General features: G+C 39.5%; 1 long non-coding RNA gene across 1 annotated transcript; it reads left to right on the forward strand.

Annotated features, from left to right (window-relative positions):
- The first annotated feature begins 2277 nt into the window (after positions 1–2277).
- Positions 2278–2556, forward strand: LOC133829174 (uncharacterized). The gene is made up of 2 exons (XR_009891598.1): positions 2278–2358; positions 2461–2556. It is a non-coding gene; the product is annotated as an uncharacterized LOC133829174 (long non-coding RNA).
- The last annotated feature ends 11156 nt before the right edge of the window (positions 2557–13712 follow it).

Raw genomic sequence — 13712 nt, forward strand, 5'->3', positions numbered from 1 at the left:
TTTAAAAATAAAATAAATTATGTAAATATGTATTTATTAAAAACTTTTAAAATTAGATTTTTTTTTTCTTCTAAATTTGTCATATTATTAACTTTTGTATTTATAATAATTTTTATATCAAATTTTAAATTAATTATGATATTAAGAGTAACAATACTTTAATTTAATTTAACTATTATTATTTAAAGTATTTATAAAATTAGTATTAGTTACATTAAAATTTAGAAATAGAGAATAAATTGAATTTAAAGAGTTTTACTTGAAGAGAGAGGCCTTCGCGCGAAAACAAAAAGAAAAACCCCAATTTTTTTGGTTTTCCCTCTTATATTTTTCATCTGCCTCAGACCCATACCCCAAATGACCCCGTACCCCTCTTTCTCCTCTCAGACCCCGTACCCCTCTCTCTCCTCTCAGACCCCAAACCTCAAACCTTAAACCCCGAACCTCTAACCTCTGTAAGTCTCCCTCTCTCTTCTCTCAGACCTCAAATCCCAAACCGCAAACCCCAAACCTCTGTAAGTCTCCCTCTCTTTTCTCTTAGACCGATCATCCTCTCGAGCAACGGAGACCTCCGATCATCCTCTCGGGCAGCTCCATCGTAGGCGGCCTCCCCACCTCTCCGATCATCGTAGGCGGCAGGTATATATATTTGTTTTTTTATTTTTAATATTGTTAACTTAATTTATATATATATATATATTCATTTCTAAGCTCTTGGCTGTGATTCTAAAAAAGGGTCCTAGTTTTTAGGCGGCAGGTCTAGTTTTTAGGCTCATGAGGTCTCTAGGATTTTTCCCATGGTTGGTGTAGTGGATTCAAGGCTTACTTTGCTGCTCCCAATTGATTGGTGCAGTGTTTTGACAACTGAATTGATTTGGGTTCTAGACCAAGTTAGGTTTGTTAATAATTTTGGCCTTGGAAGCAAGGATGCTAGTTCCATTTTTTGTTTTAGTTTTGTTCTTTATGAGTTTTGGTTTGGTCACTGCACTGATGATGACTTATCCTAGTTCTGTGATCAAGAGAAGTGGCATCCTGATAATCTTAAAATTTAAGTCTAAAACGTTTAAGAGCCTCATTAGAAACATCAACTAAAAATAAAAGCAGTGTATGTTGTTTGTTTATTTTGAGTCCTGTTTTGTGCCTATTTTTATGGTTAATCTCTGTTTTGTGTCTTTTGTTCTGTTTTGTGCCTATATTTATGTTTTGCTGCTTATTTTACCAGCTGACCAGAGTGAGTTGGAAAGAACATAAGCAAGAATAAGTGTTGCTGCTTCCTTAAATTTCCCAGCCTTCTCAAGAAAATCTACCACAACTAGTATATATCCTCTGAGGTATTGTGTTGGTAAGAGTAATAAATTAAATTTAATAAAATAAGTTGTTGTTGGTGCTGTTGTTGTTGTGTCTTGTGGAGTCTATTTGTACAGAGAAAAGAGCATAGATAGGCCTATGGTCTGAGAACTTTGACTCCTCTTCCATGCCACATTTGTTTCATTCCTTCAGTTAGTAGCTTTTATAAAAATAGAAAGAAAAAACTATTTTTCTAAACACCCACATATATATAGTCTTATCAATACAACCCTTAATGCGTTAATGCACATGCTTAGTACTCCACTATTACTAGTACTCTTGTAATGAAAATGTCGGGTTCTTCTGTTACTTTTATTTATTTAGTCAATGATAGTTTTCACATGCACTGTTATCAATTGCATAATATTAATTTGGTCTATACATATATCTCATGTGTACAAAGAATATTATTGAAAATAACTACACTCAATAATAAGTGGTGAGTATAGGTGGCAAGCTTCAACTAGACTAGGTAATATCCTTCAGCATTTGTGCTCATTTGTGCTCATTCAACTTGGACTGACTTACATTTTTCCATAAAAAAAAGCAGTAAAATTGAAGTATAATAATGAATTTGTTTACCTTGATATCATTTTTTTTAAAGAAATTTCTTTACTTTAAATTGAACTTCTTATACCAAGAAAACTTTTTTTTCCCATTCTGTATGAATCAATTTTTTGTTGTATTAGATTAAATACTAGTTTTAAGAACTTGATTGGGTATGTAATTAAAGGCATGAAGATGGTAATTCTTGCACGAACTTTGACAAAAAAAAACTTGGAATTTTTTTTTTTACAAAGATTAAGTATTTTACAATTGGTTTAAAATGGGTCATTGCGTGTTGTTGTGGCTGTTCAATCTTCAACATTGTGTATTCTTATATAGTTATATGAAGTATGGACCATTATCATATCCTCTATATTGAATATTCAACAACCTCTTGTAGATGCTATGCATTACAAAATTTAAGATGTGATCAAACTTTTAGAGGAACATGGTGCAAAGCCTCCGGTATGTCTTGCGTCTTCTCTAGTGTCAGTGGCTTATATTATCATTCTTTTGACAAAATAAAATCATGTTGCAAATTTTTAATTTTGAACTTTACTGTGTTAGATGGCTCATCACATGCACGTTAAAAATGCACGCGAAGTCCCCGAGTATGAGATCGATCCCAAGGAGCTTGTTTTATCTCAGAAAATGATAACCAAGGTAATTTACTTACCTTTTATTGATTGGTAGTAAATCAATATTGTCTTGTTGGTTACTCAACTGTATTAAAGGCAAATTATCTGATTTGATAGAATGAAATATGAATACGAGGTGTTTGAATTAATGTATCTGAACATATATAACTCACCATGATTACTTTACTGCTCATTTGTCTGGTCTGAATTTGATATACTTTTTGTGGAACAAGAAAAATTTGTTTAAAATAAAGGAATGGAAGAAATCAGATTGCTTGGATTGGGTTATATTAACTGTCGGCATTGCCAGCAACAACGACAGGCATAGGCAAATACGACAGTTAGTCGACTGTCGTCATTGCTCAATAGCGACAATTAAAAACTGCCGGGAAAGCCCATTTTTGTAGTAGTGTGTGTTGAGTTATGAGGGTTTGGAATTAGAGGCTAAGTTATCCTGTGAGGAGATAGTAAGTCCAGATATGATACAGAAAGAACAAGGTTCTGAGAGACAAAGTTATACCTTTGGTTAAGGTATGAAATAGAAATAGTGAGGTCGAGGGAGCGACCTGGAAAATGGAATCAGTTATGCGGGATTGATATTCCAGGCTACTCAGATAAAATTTTGAGAACGAAATTTCTGTAAGGAGGGGATATTTGTAACGTCCCAAATTTCCTAATAAGGTTTAGGGCCTTGATTAGGGGGCCAGGATGACAAATTATGGAATTATGTGATTATATGATATTTATGTGCATCATTATGTGATTATGTGAGTTATATTATAATATGACTTGATATGCATGTTTAGGTGTATTAAATATGTATGTGGGTCCATTTCTGTTTAATTGGGCAATTTTCATAATTTGGTCCGTTTTGGGTATATTTGGCATATATGTGATATATGGTGGGACCACATTATTATGTGAGTATGTTTGAGTTACTCGGCACAAGACGATCCTAGGGAGCCAGCTAGTGGGAAAGTCACAACGGGATTCATACTTGACTCGGAGTGAATCAAGGGGTATTTTGGGTATTTAGCATGTTACCGAGATATTGGGTAATGGGAATAAATATTTAATGATAAATTGGGAGTTAGTGAGATCAGGAGGGAATTTTGGGAATTTTGACTATTTTACCCTGGGGGCGTATTTGGAACCCCAAGCATTAGGATTTGGAACCTCTCTCTCTCTCTTATGTTCCCTTTTTGGCACCGATCGCATTTTTGAAGGAAACTCGAGTTTTATGACTCAAATTCAAGCAAGGATGGAGGCACAACAATTCTAGGAAAGATTAGAAGCTTATTAGCCGGGGGATTTAGTTGGGAAACAACTTAATTGGAGGTAATCAAAGTTTTATGTTTTAAGTTTTCAAGTTTTTAAGCTTTGATTGGATTTTAAGTTTTTATGAGTTTTTGAGTAGATTGAGCCTCGGGTTTTGATGGTTTTGGATAATTGGGATGTTTGGGAACTTTGGTTTTGGGATTTGGATAGGTAAATGGAAGGTTTTTAAATGAAGAAAATGAGAAAATATGGTTGGGTTGAGGTAGGGTCGTGACCCTGTTCTTGGGCGCTGCGACCCAGGCTTGACGAAGAAGATGGAATTGGGTGATGGAAGATAGGGTTGCGGCGCAAGGTAGGTGCGCCACAGCGCAAGGTGCAGGCAAAAAGGTGGTCTGGCTTCTATCTGGAGGTGGGCCGCGACTCAGGGTTGAGGGACCGCGATGCTTAAGGGTAGTTTTTCCTAGATTTGGTTTTTAGTTTTGAGAACATAACTCTAAGGGCTCGGGATCGATCCTACTACCCAGTTGGGTAGGATTCGACGTCCCAAAGGCTAGGACTTGGTTCGGAAGTAGTTATTTACTCATTTTTTATGGGGTTTTATATTATGTTGTGACTAGGTTATCGCTAGGGACTTGGAAACAAGATCGTGCTTGAGGTTCATTTATTGGTAACGTGTGCTTAGACAAAAGGTAAGAAAACTACACCCAGTATGTGATACATGTGATGCATGTGATACATGAGATTATGGCATGGCATGAATATTGAATATGGAATTACTCAGAGCTTGAGTCTCTGTAAATGTGCATGATCATAATTATGCTGGTGAATGTTGAGTAATCATGCTGAATGACTTATATTTGGATATTTGACATATGATATATGCCTGGATGCATTGCTTACTTGTGAGTGGCATTGACTGATTAGTCAAAAACGACATTGGTGTTAATACTGGTCGTGAAGTCTTGACTTATCAGTCATGATCGACAATAGTACTGAGCGCTAGTCGTATGTAATTGACCTATGAGTCAAGAGTAGATCCTTAGAGACAGACTCATTAGTCATCTATTCAGGGAGCAGATCCCTAGAGATAGACTCATTAGTCATCTATTCAGGGAGTGGTTCCCCAGAGATGGACTCATTAGTCATCTATTCAGGGGGCGGATCCCCAGAGATGGACTCATTAGTCATCTATTCAAGGAGCAGATCCCTAGAGATAGACTCATTAGTCATCTATTCAGGGAGCAGATTCCTAGTGATAGACTCATTAGTTATCTATTTAGGGAGCAGATCCCCAGATTGAATTGACAGTCATCTATACAGGGCGCATGTCCCAATAATCATTTATTTGGATTTTCCTGCATGCATGAATTGGGCTATTACTGCTAGGCATGCTTATTATGATTTAGTGACATGTTATTATTTGTTTATGAGAATGTTGAGTTTTCTTGTTGAGCTTCGGCTAACGGGTGCTATGTGGTGCAGGTAAAGGTAAGAGAAAGCTGGACCATCCTTGATTTGGAGATCTTTGGTGACGATGTGTACATATGCGATTGCTCGACCGCCACGGCCGAGGGTTTAAAGAGGAACTACGGTCAAACCCTAATTTTCCAATTAGGTCGACTGGTTGTAAATCTTTTATTGTAATTAACTTTTAAAATATATTTTGGGATCCCAATGTATATAGTAAAAGTTTTAGTGAAACGTTGTATTTTGACCAAATTTTTTTAACCCTAAACTGTTAATCACACTTAGTTACACGATTATGACCAAATGACTCGATTAGCGAGTTTAGCACTGTTTAAAATGCACAACGTAACGATCCCTGGGTAGTAGGGCGTTACAGTCGTTGCCTCATATTTAACTCATTTTGAGTAAATAAGTATTTCAGGCTCTTATGATCCGTATAAATTTCACATTTCTCCCCATAAAAATAGTGTCGCCATATCTTCAATGCGAACACTACTGCTGCCAATTCCAAGTCATGTGTCGGGTAGCATTGTTCATATTCTTTTAACTGCCTAGATGCATTTGCTATCACCTTCTTCGCTTGCATTTACACACCCTAGTCCCCGCTTCGATGCATCCCAATATACCATAAACCTCTCATAATCTGTAGGTAGACTTCATACGAGTGGCGTGATAAGTCTATTCTTCGATTCCTGAAAGCTCTGCTCACAGTCCTTAGTCCATACAAACCTAATGCCCTTTCTGTTCAGTTCTGTCAATGGCTTGGCGATCTTTGAAAACCCTTCTATGAACTTTCGGTGATACCCTGCCAACCTAGGAAAACTTCTCACCTCCGAAGCATTCTTTGGTTGTGGCAATTCTTTTACGGCTTCGATCTTTACTAGATCCATCTTAATACCATCCTTACTAACAAAGTGTCCTAAGAATGCTACTTGAGTTAGCAAAAATTCACACTTCTTGAATTTCACGTACAACTGATGTTCCCTCAACCTTTGTAGTGTCATCCTTAGATGTTCTTCGTGCTCCTCATCAGTTCGTGAATAGATTAGAATGCCATCTATAAATACTATCATGAACTTATCCAAGTAGTCCTTGAAGACTCTGTTCATGAGGTCCATAAATGCTGCAAGGGCATTGGTAAGTCCAAAAGACATCACCAAAAATTCATAATGGTCGTACCTAGTACAAAATGCTGTCTTTGGAATGTCCCCTTCCTTTACCTTAAACTGGTGGTATCCCGACCTCAGGTCTTTCTTTGACAACACCGCCTGTCCTTGAGTTGATAAAAAAGATCATCCACCCTTTGCAAAGGGTATTTTTTCTTGATGGTGACCTTGTTAAGTTCCCTATAATCAATGCACATCTGCATTGACCTGTCTTTTTTCTTTACAAATAACACTGGTGCTCCCCATGGTGAGTAACTTTGCCTAATGAAACCTATGTCAAGTAATTCCTGCAGTTGAACCTTTAACTCTTTCAATTTAGCAGACACCATTCTATATGGTGCTTTAGAGATTGGCATTTTTTTGGGTGCTAGCTCAATCGTAAACTCAATTTCCTATTGTGGTTGCAATCCTTGTAAGTCTTCCAGAAATACCACCAAGTTATCACGTACTATCCTTGTGTCTTCCGGTCTCTGTGTCCCCGTTTCTGTTGTATTAACCACGCTAGCCAAGAATCCCATGCATCCATGATGTAACATCTTCCCAGCTTCTAATGTTGAAATAATTGGAATTCGTAGTCCTGTTGCTGTCCCCACGAACGCAAAAGGCTCCTCTCTGTCAAGCTTGAACACCACCATTTTCCTCTTGCAATTGATGGTAGCATTGTACTTTGTTAACTGATCCATTCCAAGGATTACGTCAAAGTCAGTCAAGTCCATCTCAATCAAGTCTACAAAATAACTCCCTACCATCTACCCTCAAAGGCAAGGCTCTAAACCATTTCCTAGATATTACTATCTCCCTGGTTGGTAACATGGTCCCAAACACCTTAGCATGCATCTCATAAGGTCTATTAAATATATCCACTATTCTTTTAGCAACAAATGAATGAGTGGCTCCATAATCAATTAAAACATGACAACCAATTCCAGGGATAAAAATCTGACCTGAGACCATAGAAGTGCTTGCTTCTGCCTGAGGCTTGGTGAGAGCAAACACACATGCTGGAACCAGATTACCGTCCTTCTTATGGTGCTCTTTGACCCCTTCCTGACCCTTTTGTGGGCAGTTCCTCTTAATGTGCTCTTCCTTACTAAAACCATAACACGCGTTTGCCCAACATTCTTCTTGGTGGTGCTTCTTACACTTTTCATACTCTGGGTACCGTACCCATTCTTTGCTACCAGTGCAATTTTTTCCTTTATTATCTCTGGCCCTCTTATCCTGGCTTGATTGCTCTGCCTGGCCACTTCCCTTCCTTTTCTGATCATTAGAATTATGACCTTGGAAGGCGTTCTTTCTTGCCTATATTTTTACAGCACCTTCCTTCCAAATTCTGTCTTCCATTCTCTTAGCAGTGAGGGCCCTTTCCAAAACTTGAGCATATGTATTGTTGCCCCTACTGATACAATCTCCACATCTCTGGCTATCATAGGCTTTAAGCCTTGAACAAACCGATCATCTCTGGTCGCATTGGTTGGCACAAATCTGCCGCGAACTTGGAAAATGTCAAACTTTAGTGCGTATTCCGTCACCGTCATATTCCCCTGGATCAAGTTAGCAAACTCATCCACCTTTGACTCCCGTACTAGAGCATTGTAGTACTTGTCATTAAAAGCTTGCTGAAATTCAGCCCAAGTCAATACAGTAACGTCCCTTGCCTGGGAGATCACTTCCCACCAGATTCTTGCATCATCCCTCAACATGTGAGTAGCACAGGCTACCCAGTCATTTCCTTCAAATCGCATGAAGTCTAGAACCGATCACATCATGCTCATCCATTGCTCTGCCTTCCATGGATCAACGCTCTCCTCAAACACTAGAGGATGTTGCTTCTGGAACCTTCCATACAATGGCTCCAGATGATTGCTAGCTTTAGGAATAGCTACAATCGGTGCTAAAGACTGTTGAACATATCTGATTAATGGTGTTGGATGAGCTTGTCGCTACCTCAGCTGTCTCAGTTCTCTTAACTCCTCAGCCTGTTTCCTCATGTCTTCTTGCATCGCCATGAACTGCGCCTCCAACCTTTGGTAGGCAATATGAGGATCTTCCTTGCACCTACTTCCCCCATCAGCTGGTGGAGGGTTGCCATTATGGTTCGCTCGCGTACTGGGTCTCATAACACGTTGGTCTTTAAGGTTGCGATTAACCCCAACGTTCCTATGTACTGTTCTTCTAGGAGGCATAATTTCATTTCGTTCCTGAAACAAATAGTGTATCTTAGTGTAACTCTTCCAAATCAGGAACCAAAACATAATTTTAATCCATCAAACAACTAATCTACATTTATTCATAAAGCCAAAAATAAAATATCTTGATACATCCATCATTCACAAAAGTTCACAAACCAAGAATAAGAACAAATCAACTAAAACCAATTCCTTTACATAGAAACATCAACAACCACATCCTATGCACAGGAAAAGAACTTTTGAGCTTATCTAACAACTTTACTAAAATTCCTTGATCAATTGGCTCGTTGGACATTGTGAACCCTTGTTGTCTTACGAAGGCCTTAAGTGTACACTTGTACTTAGCACCTTCCCGAGATCTGTCTTGTACGTGCTTCCACACTGCCTGAAGTTCTTCCTGCATCCTTCTTGAGGAAATTGTATCTCTAAATACTTCGTACTTCTTTTTACAACTTAACAATCCTCCTTTCCAGACCACATCTTGAATGCGCTTATTGACCATCACACAATGGTCCACTAACTTTTCGATACTCCATTCTGCAAAACATTGCATCCTTTTCCTACGTACCTTTCTTATCCTTCTTGCTAGATCCCTTCGTTGAGTCTTGCTCAAACGACCCTTAGGGACTCTAAGCACACAAACCATGCTAGCTTCTCTATACATGCAGATAGGGCACTAAAACACGTAAGACAAATAGTGACATAACATAAATAACTCAAATAAAGCTTACAGTGCAATAAGTCGAGCTTGTATTTAGTGATGAGAGTACATGCCACGATAGTCGACAGGAAACAAAACCATTTCTCTGATACCAACTGTAATGCCCCCAAATTTCTCAAAGCGTTAATTTGACAATCACTGTAATTAAGGTTTAAAATAAAATTACTCATTTATTTATAAAATCAATCATAAACACAACTCAAACGATTAAAAGAATGAAACTTAAAAGTTTCGTAGTTTTCATAAATAAATAAAATAAACAACTTATAAATACAATCCATAAAACTGAAATATCATTCTTGAAATCATTTAGAAATTTCCAATGTAGGCCCGATCCCATATGATCATCAAATCCTCAACATGTACGCCCTCTGCCAAAACCCTCCCACTTATTGTGCAGTAACCATATCTTTGCATTTACCTGCAACACAGAGTGCCCATGAGCCAAAACCCAGCAAGAAGACCTGTGTAGGACACAACCCCATAACCTTAACCGAGAATTCAAATCAATAACAATAATAATAATATAACATAAATCATAACTCATGAAAAGACGTAGTCCAAGTTGAGTGGAAAAGTATTGTATAACGTAAGCATGCAATTTCAACATATCATGAGCATGCCTTTTAGTAACGTAGACATGCATTTTAAACGTAAGCATGCCAAACAGTTATCACATACACATACACAACACATAGCTATAATTTCATATAAGCTCATTAAACATAAACATTCACTAGCACAATCATGCATTAACATAAACATATCACATAAAAAAATTTCTACAATAGAGTATGTCAAGCGTACACCCTGCATGCAGGTGTCAACTCTTCTTACCTCCAAAAGCAGCAGCAATCAACACACCCTAGCGCGTCTCTTCGAGTATCCTCAGCGAGCCCATACATAACATATAACATCAACGTTTTAAAAACATAAACCAAACAAAACCATAATTATACCCACTAGTATTGTTTCTATGATTAATTCATCCCCATATCATCCTTAGGACAGCCTTAGAACCCCTCTACATAAAGCCCCAAAATTTACAACTTATATCTAAAAGTCCTCAAAAAGTCACATTTCTAGGCAACTGGCACGGTCACGCTAATGCCTTGGCGTGATCGCGGTCACAGAGCGCCAGGCCAAACTAGACGAGTAGCGCATTCATGCTAGGGTTGGGTGCAGTCACGTTAGGTCTCTACTTTCAGAGATCACAATTGCGATTTCTAAACTTGAAACTCGAGCCAAATCGTAAAATCTCAAGTCCAAACCCCCAAAACAAGTATCCTTACATGTTTCTAACCCCGTGAATCCAGATATTAACATCACTAAACCAATATTAGACATTCATCAACCCAGAAACAATAACAACAGTCTCAAAATTTCAAAAACTTAGATTGACAAAAACTTTAAACAGAAGTTGAACACTTGCAGATCAAGATCCAACCACCAAAAAATCAGACCCTTGCTGCCTATGAGATTGTTAGGCCTTCAATAGCCTAGGTTGGTGATCTCCTGCAAACCTTAAGCTTTCAAAAACACAGATCAAGAACGAGAGATTATTCTTGGTCTGTTTCCCCTCCAGTTTATCACCCAAGACCAGAGTCTGAAAATCGTACGACATCTAAACCTATTTTTTCTTATTAGTTGATTATTTAATCTGACTTAATTCGTGTAAAATCCAAATGACCTTTCGGTCCTCAACCACAAATTTATCCTTAATAATCACTTAAGATCCTTATTGTAATTTCCAACCAAAACTAATAGTTTTAACTTTTGATAATTACGCTTGCTATCATAAAACCCACAATTCTACTTTGACCCCAAATACACAAATTCTATTACACTTTGGCCCCTAATACCTGAAGAAACTAATGTGTGTGAATTGCTTGACGAAACACATAAGTAAACATACTCACAAATCATGCATATCATAAATCATATAATTAACCACATAATGTCATACAATTTACCATAATACTCTTACTAGTAAAAGTGGATATTACAATCTCACTAACATATAACTATGCATACTGGTCCGTTGAAACAAGTAGGGAGAAAATATACTTACGACACAATGAGACGAGTCTTTCCCAGCTTTAGTATGAATGTTGAGGTATTCCTTGAAAAATGAACGAATTGTCTCTGAATACCATTTTTAAACGCCATATCTTATCTAACTTTGTTAAAATACCATATTTGATACTTATATGGAAAAATGCCAATAATAGCTCAAAAGTTTAGTGGAGCCTTATTAAAATAATGAAAAATGGGCCCAAATGTTTAAAAACAAAACAAAATGTCTTTATGCAATTTTGTAGGAAATAAATACAACCCACTGAGTTTGAAAATAAATAAAAGATAGACTAATAATTATTCTATGGCGTTTCTAGATCGTCCTCGTCCATTGGCTCCCCGCAGCATACATACTTATGACAATGGAAACTTTCAGCTCACCATGCGTGCCACACAAGTAGCCTAATGTGTAGAGTCCCATAATGTTTACCTAGCTAGATAATAGTATTAGTAGTAGTAATAGCTAGTAGTAGTTATAGTATGTTTATTACTGTGGATTTTGGTTCAAGCCAGGACTTAGTTGAACACTCGTAGCAACACTTATATATTTTGATAAGTTTAACCTCTAATTAAGAATATTAGTTATAACATAAGGTTTGATTAATATAGTTGATTATAAAGATGTTATTTATTATACTATAAGATTTAAATAGAATTAATAAGATCATGACACTTGTCGTATGTAGGTTTATTTAAGGATTTAATTATAGTTTAAGTGTTGATGCTCAAAATCTCACCAAGGGAAAATATGAGATCGATGCCATGAAGCCCCCATTTACACGACATAGAAGCCATGGCCTCGCTCGGCCACGCTCGGACACCAGGTGGCCTCGCTCGGCCACGCCCGCACGCACCAAGTGGCCTCGCTCGGCCACGCCCGCACGCACCAGGTGGCCTCGCTCGGCCACGCCCGCACGCACCAAGTGCCCTCGCTCGGCCACTCTCGAACACCAAGTGGCCTCGCTCGGCCATGCCCGCACGCACCAGGTGGCCTCGCTCGGCCACGCCCGCACGCACCAGGTGGCCTCACTCGACCACGTTCAGAAACACCAGGTGGCCTCGCTCGGCCACGCCCGCACGCACCAGGTGGCCTCGCTCGACCACGCCCGCATGCCTGGTGGCCGGGCACGCGCCATCTAGGCCCTGTGGTGGCCTCGCCCATGCCCACGGAGTGGCCTCGCCATCTAGGCCCCGTGGTGGCCTCGCCCATGCCCACAAAGTGGCCTCTCCATCTAGGCCCCGTGATGGCCTCGCCCATGGCTCCAGAGTGGCCTCGCCATTTAGGCCCGAATGGTGGCCTTGCCCATGGCCTCACGGGGGTCACATCTGCAGTACACTCGGCCTCGTGAACAGCAAAGAGAGCCGCGCCATCAATAAGCCTTCCAAGGGGGCCTCGCGAAGGAATGAGAGCTACGTCACCTAGTGGCCACATGAGTAGAGCCATGCACCAAGGGTCCCATTCCTTACACCTTGAGACCCCTATGCTTAGAGGCTCCAGTACGAGTCGAATGGGACATACTTGTACGACTTAGTACTGAGTACGGACACCGATATCAGTGGGACTGCTGGGATAAGAGTTATGGCCCGTACGTCTACGGCCAAGGGTCAGAGCGACACCACTACCACCTGCGCCACTATGTCTGCCACCACTCATCAGACATGGGTACAGACAAGTAGTGGAGACATCCTCCTGATACCTGCTCCTGTATTGGATGTATGACCACAACCTCTGAAGCCACTCCCCTGACATAGTACTTATGTACCACTTGGTCTCTTGGACCACCATGTACCTAAGGCCATTAGAGCCTACTATAAAATGAACTCTAACACCACCTGAGAGGGGGTTGGGAATTTTACTGTAGCAAAGGCTTGAGTGTGAATGAAAGACTGAATTCTCCATTATCGTTCTATCATTGTTCTTGAGTGATTGTTTAAGTTTCTACAACTTTTCCATTAGAGAACTTGACTTGTTAATTTTTCCACCTCAACTTAGTTGATGAGTTCTCACCGTCAACAGTTTGGCGCCGTTTGTGGGAACGTTAGTTTCAAGCTACTGTTCCACCATTGTTTCCGGGAAGAAGAAAATGCCAAGACGTTCAAAGCAACTGAGGGAGCCACGAGAGGTAGAGGTTCACCTTAACGGAGTCTAGCTGAAGGCCTCCATGAAGGACGCTCCTCCACCCAAAGATGTGGAGCCCCCGAAGGACCCTGAGGTTCACGGAGGTGATAGAGTGGCCTCGTCACCGACCGTTCCACCTGGAGAAAGTCCTCCAAGAGCACC

The sequence above is a fragment of the Humulus lupulus genome, chromosome 4 (assembly GCF_963169125.1).
Source record: "Humulus lupulus chromosome 4, drHumLupu1.1, whole genome shotgun sequence".
Taxonomy (NCBI): Eukaryota; Viridiplantae; Streptophyta; class Magnoliopsida; order Rosales; family Cannabaceae; genus Humulus; species Humulus lupulus.